General features: G+C 40.7%; 2 non-coding genes across 2 annotated transcripts; both read right to left on the reverse strand.

Moving 5' to 3' along the window:
* Positions 1-5,770: 5,770 nt before the first annotated feature.
* LOC145677307 (5S ribosomal RNA) lies at positions 5,771-5,889 on the reverse strand. Its single transcript, XR_014129754.1, has one exon. It is a non-coding gene; the product is annotated as a 5S ribosomal RNA (ribosomal RNA).
* A 177-nt stretch (positions 5,890-6,066) lies between these two features.
* Positions 6,067-6,185, reverse strand: LOC145677313 (5S ribosomal RNA). The gene has a single exon (XR_014129760.1). It is a non-coding gene; the product is annotated as a 5S ribosomal RNA (ribosomal RNA).
* Positions 6,186-6,560: the final 375 nt, after the last annotated feature.

Consider the following 6,560-nt stretch of genomic DNA (forward strand, 5'->3'; position numbering starts at 1 on the left):
TCCAGCCAGGGACGCGCGACAGTTGCGGTCCCTTCAGCATCAATTGAAAACAGAAACTAAAACAACAATAACAACACAAGCATGAAGGCAAGGGCCCAGGCCCGAAACTTCCACCATGGAGCAATCCAGCCAAAAGAAGAAGAAGAAGAAGAAGTAGCGAAAATTTCATTCTTCAGTATCGTTGAGTTTATTGCAGAAAGCAATGGCAGATACGGCATCAGCACCTGCAGCCCCGGCACAGGCTTCTCCTAAGAAGTCTGCAAAGCCTAAGAAACCAAAAACAACACCTTCTCATCCAAGAACATCAGAAATGGTGAACAACGCCATCAAGAATTTGAAGGAAAGGGGAGGAAGTTCACTGCAAGCTATTAAGAAATACATCTCTCAGAACTACAAAGTGGATGCCGAGAAGCTTGCTCCATTTATCAAGAAATACTTGAGAAGTGCAGTTGCTTCTGGGTCTTTGGTTCAGACCAAGGGAAAAGGTGCATCTGGATCGTTTAAGCTTAGTGCTTCATCGCTGAAGGAGAAGCCTGAAGGTGGATCTTCAACCAAGGCGAAACGATCAGCATCAAAGGAGAAGAAGCCTGCGAAAAAGCCAGCAGCTAAACGTCCCAAGAAGACTGGTGAAAAGAAAAAGGCTGCTGCTCCCAAACCTAAGAAATCACCATCTAAAGTGAAGAAGGCAAAAACTCCCAAGAAGCCAAAGGCCCCGAAGCCAAAGAAGGCTACAGCAAAACCGAAAAGTGCTAAGAAGGCTGCACCAAAGAAGAAGTAAATGTGTCAGTAAATCATCTGACATTTTAAAACGGCTCTTTTTAGAGCCATCAAATACTTTGAGAAGAGTAAAATTGTGCTTTTCCTATCATTATCACATGTTCATTCATAGCAATGTATAGTATACACGCAAGGGACTTTGAGTTTTCTTTTTAACCGAAGCACTTCTTGATGTAAGTGCTTTATAACAGAGGGGAATTGAGGGTGGGGAAAGAAAGCTTTCACGGGTGTCAAGAATGGTGTACTCGAAAAAAAATGGGGAACACATTACGTAATGTCAATTTGTGATCACTTACTTTTTCCTTGTTCCTATCTTCAAGTAGCGAAACAGTACAGAAAACGCACTTAATGCATTTGTTAGAAAAACTTTTGCAGGCTGACTGGGTTCGATTCTCGGTGGGAGCTCAAATGTTTCGCATTGCACGTTAATAAGTAGGTCCACGTTTGAAACAGCCTTGCTGCTGAAAGGGACACTAAACTAAAATCAACTCTTTTCAAGGCTGGGGTGAAAGAAATGTTCGAACTTATTACAACTCGTGAAAGTGAAGTAGACTATGTTTCAATTTAACGTCGTACTATTATGATTTTTATGATAAAGGAGACGGGTGATTACGCCTAATGAATGATGGAAATACTGGTGTAATGAGAAAGTGTTAGGAAAAGGGAACACGCTAATAACCACGGATACCGTCTTATAATTCGTAATATTGCTATAAAGAAAAATAGTAACACCAGCAGAAATGTAGGTGTACAATTGAACTGATGTTAAGTACAAACAGACACTTAAAGAAAGTTTAGTTTAACGTTTGCATTCAACAGCAGCGACCTCTGACAAAATAATATTACTTTTGCTACCTTGGAAGAAGTACATATTTCGCCTGCGAGTTCTATCAGATTAATAACGTTGAGAAGGGCAAACAGTGGTTGAATCGAAGTTAAGTTATGCAACATATGGCAAAATCGAACCCTTGACCACATAAAACGAAGATAATCAATCGGTAAACATAGGGGAAAACTAAAGAATATACTTGAAAGATAGGATGATATACGAAACGACAGGAAAACGAAGGTAGATGTATTAACTATGCAACATACGGCGTGAGAATTTAAAAAAAAAAGATAACAAGTATGGACAAGATCCTTGTTAGGATAACAGCATCTCTAAGTAGTGTATTGGTCCTAAAAAGGACCGTTTTTGAACTCAGTGCCAGAACTTCAAACTTAAGCACGTTCCCCACGGATGCGGCGAGCAAGCTGAATGTCCTTAGGCATGATTGTGACTCTCTTTGCGTGAATAGCACACAAGTTGGTGTCTTCGAAAAGCCCTACAAGGTAAGCTTCACTTGCCTCCTGTAAAGCCATGACAGCTGAGCTTTGGAAGCGAAGATCTGTCTTGAAATCTTGTGCAATTTCTCGGACGAGTCGTTGGAAGGGCAGCTTGCGGATGAGCAATTCAGTGCTCTTCTGGTAACGACGAATTTCTCGGAGAGCCACAGTACCAGGCCTGTAACGATGGGGCTTTTTCACTCCACCGGTAGCTGGAGCACTCTTTCTTGCAGCTTTGGTGGCAAGCTGCTTTCGAGGAGCTTTGCCTCCAGTAGATTTCCTAGCTGTCTGCTTGGTACGTGCCATTGCAACTGTCACGACTTGTTTCAAATAATTGCGCGCTGAATGAAGTCAAGTTATATAAAGAGCAAAACCGTTAAATCAAGCTATTTCTCATTGGATAAAGTCAGTCGAAAAGGACAGTTCTCATTGGCTTAGACACGTTTTGTGTTTTTCCTCCGTGCTTTCCCTGCATGATCGAAGGAACAAAACCACGAGTCTTGGGCTGCTTGGGCTTGTATTTCTCGTGTGTGGTGAGCGAAGCAGTAACATATCGAAATGACAGGACGTGGAAAAGGAGGCAAGGGTCTTGGCAAAGGAGGTGCCAAGCGCCACCGTAAAGTTCTTCGTGACAACATCCAGGGTATCACCAAACCCGCTATTAGGCGTCTTGCTCGCCGTGGTGGTGTGAAGCGTATCTCTGGTCTCATTTATGAAGAGACCCGAGGAGTATTGAAAGTATTCCTGGAGAACGTAATCAGAGATGCTGTTACATACACAGAACACGCCAAGAGGAAGACAGTGACAGCTATGGATGTTGTGTATGCCTTGAAGAGGCAAGGAAGAACCCTGTACGGTTTCGGAGGTTAAGTTGGGGTTCCTCCTATTTTGGATATAAAATTGGCATAAACGGCTCTTTTCAGAGCCAACAAATTTATATAAAGGGAAAGATTTACTTTGTGCGATTTTCTGTTAGATTATAAGAATTCGTGTAACTACATTAAAGCCTTTTGATGCACACTAAATTACAGACGTAGAGAGATTAATTTGAGAAAATCATACGTTTTTTTTTACATTATGTACGTTCATGTATACGTATTCATATCATGTAGCAGTATTAATGCTGGAGAAGGGGTTCTGGTTGGAAATTGGCGATTTGTTGGAAGTAGCGAGCATGAGAGATGCGAAACGCAAGTCGGAATTTCTGTTCTGACAGTAGGATGTACGTATAGAGGCTTATACAACTTCTATACTGTGCTGTGAGGGGCGAATAATGCGTTAGAAACCTGAATCTTGTCCTTTATCTTGTTTACGTGGTCTTGGGTTCGATTTCTTTCTTTTGCGGTAGTGTCTATTGTGATTTACATGTAAATTAATGACACTTCGTAGCGGGTTACTAAAATAAAGAGTAATACAAATATGAGATGTAGGTTAATGCATTGTATACTTCACATTATTTACTAAAGAAAGGCAGTAGTTACAAGAAACCTAGGCTCGCTCGTTGGGCACAGTAGCAAATGAGTTCTGAGATCAGAGAATAAGAGTAGTTGCGTATTACAAACCATATACATATAACACATATCACACAAATATGAATATCGACCTTGCAAAGAATAAATCGTACTTAAGTGTGCATTTAATGTCATTACTATGTTGCAAAAGAAATTTAGGAAAGTTTTCTGATCCGCTCTGTTCATGATGTCATTGGGGCATAGTAATGAACAATAATAAATGTCGAGAACATATTGAACAGAGTAATTTCAGCCAAGCCAACGCAAGAGAGAAACATGAGTGCTTTAAGAATGTTGGAAATTCCTTTGTCTAGCATGAAGTACATGAGAATATGTGGTATGAGGTTTTCTTCCATTGCTGAGAATCTGGGCTCGACTGTCCTGTCCTCTGGGTAATATGAGCCCGATGTACGCAAATATCAAAAAAATGTAGCTAGCGACAATACAAAAGGTAATGATCTTATAATTAATAATGTAGTGGGAACTAAGCACATCGCTGTTTGGAGTATTCTAAAGTTAGTGTGACTTCCTATGGGCTTCAATTACGATCGACGACTACACATATACTAATTAATCGAATAGCAGCGAGAATTTCGAATGAAACTAAGCAACTATCTCAGACACTTTTGATGAGTCTGTATATCGAAAACAATTCATTTCAATCGTAAATCTCCTCTATAAAGGGGTTTGTGGCCCTCATAAGGGCCGATTTGTATGAGATATAGGTCTTACATTTATGCCTTCTTCTCAGTTTTCTTGGGCAGAAGTACAGCTTGAATGTTGGGCAAAACACCACCCTGAGCGATTGTAACTCCAGACAACAACTTGTTTAATTCCTCGTCGTTACGGATAGCTAACTGCAGATGACGTGGAATAATCCTAGTCTTCTTGTTGTCACGAGCAGCGTTGCCTGCCAACTCAAGAACTTCAGCTGCCAGGTATTCCATGACTGCAGCCAAATACACGGGAGCGCCAGCACCAACTCGTTCGGCATAGTTACCCTTTCGCAAAAGACGATGGATTCTGCCTACTGGGAATTGAAGGCCAGCCCTGCTGGAGCGGGACTTGCTCTTTCCCTTGACTTTTCCACCTTTGCCGCGACCAGACATTGTTCAATATTCTTTCGTAATAAGATGAGAGGAAAAATTGCGGCCTCCCATGAATCAAGTCAGTTTTGTTACTACTTCAAGCGTGCACCCGAGTGCATCAAATGAAAAGCAAGGCAGTTGGCGCGAATTGAAACACGTACTGTAATTTAAATGAAGTCGATAAATCGGCGGACACATCTAATTTTGCTGAACGAGTGAGTCATCATGCCACCAAAAACTAGCGGAAAGGCTGCAAAGAAGGCTGGTAAAGCCCAAAAGAATATCTCCAAGGGAGATAAGAAGAAGAAGAGGAGGAGGAAGGAGAGCTATGCCATTTACATCTACAAAGTTTTGAAGCAAGTGCATCCTGACACTGGCATATCTAGCAAAGCTATGAGTATCATGAACAGCTTTGTTAATGACATCTTCGAGCGTATTGCTGCTGAAGCTTCTCGTTTGGCCCATTACAATAAGCGGTCAACTATCACCAGCCGGGAAATCCAAACAGCTGTGCGCCTTCTTTTGCCTGGTGAACTTGCCAAGCACGCTGTAAGTGAGGGTACGAAGGCTGTTACCAAGTACACAAGCTCTAAGTAAAAATCTTCTTCAAGATTTTTCATTTCAAACGGTCCTTGTCAGGACCAACACATTATTCGAAAGAGTTAAATCACGAAATTTGCTTCATTCTGTTATGTAGAAACACGTTGAAATCCAATTTCTATATGCTGTTAGTAAAAAAGTAAAGCACATAGCGGAGATGTGTCGTGCTTGTATACGAAAGGCATTTACTCGCCGGAGATCTACACTTAGTCATAATAATTTACTTTTAAAAAGTGGTAATACATTCCGTGTTAAGTATAGTAGTAGGTGCACACGGATCGGAAATCAGGTTATTTTAATGTGCCGTGCAAATAAACAGGCTGTTAGTGTAAGAAATAGTGGGTATAACGCTTAGAATATCGATTAATCGCTATGAAATAATGTTGATAAATTATCTCTTGAAAGTACTATAAAATTAATGTTTCTAGTATTTTCGTACTTGAAGGATAATGAAATTTGAAAAAGAGATGCCAACAGCACCTGGTGTTCCCAGGCGGTCACCCATCCAAGTACTGACCAGGCCCGATGCTGCTTGACTTCGGTGATCGGACGAGAACCGGTATATTCAGCATGGTATGGCCGTTGGCGAATGCATATGGCTTCGAGTGAGTTATTGTAGCTACGTAGGTTTGTCGGTGAATACTCAAAAAGACCAGCGCGTGGAAAGCGTTGCTAATTGTTTTAAGTAATGCATGATTACGAAATTATCGTGGTGAACGATGTGAGAATATTCGTCTTTGTGAAAAACAAAATTAGAAAAAGTATACCAACAGCACCTGGTGTTCCCAGGCGGTCACCCATCCAAGTACTGACCAGGCCCGATGCTGCTTGACTTCGGTGATCGGACGAGAACCGGTATATTCAGCATGGTATGGCCGTTGGCAACTACCTTTTCTTCAATGTCCTGTTAAGGAAGTATGTTTTAAGTAAGAATTGACATTATTAACTATAAAGGCAAGCATATTAACGTCGTTAACATTACTTGGAATATACTAATATTCGAATAAATATTTGAATGTTCGAATGATGAGTGATTCGGATGTTCATAGTGCCACTGTGTCCTATCGAGTTTACTATCACGAACCACGTATGAAATTGTATATAAATAAATAAAAATAAATCCTTTATTAAGTATTGATTACAGGAAAAAGGCAAACTTACATTCTTTAATGTACACAATGAAATGTATGAAAGATATTTTTAAGATATGTTTCACTTACCCTTTATAACGCAAGGTAGTTTTCAGTGTAGCATTCTC

This window comes from Thermobia domestica, unplaced genomic scaffold (assembly GCF_964235325.1).
Source record: "Thermobia domestica unplaced genomic scaffold, izTheDome1.hap1.1 HAP1_SCAFFOLD_750, whole genome shotgun sequence".
Classification (NCBI taxonomy): domain Eukaryota; kingdom Metazoa; phylum Arthropoda; class Insecta; order Zygentoma; family Lepismatidae; genus Thermobia; species Thermobia domestica.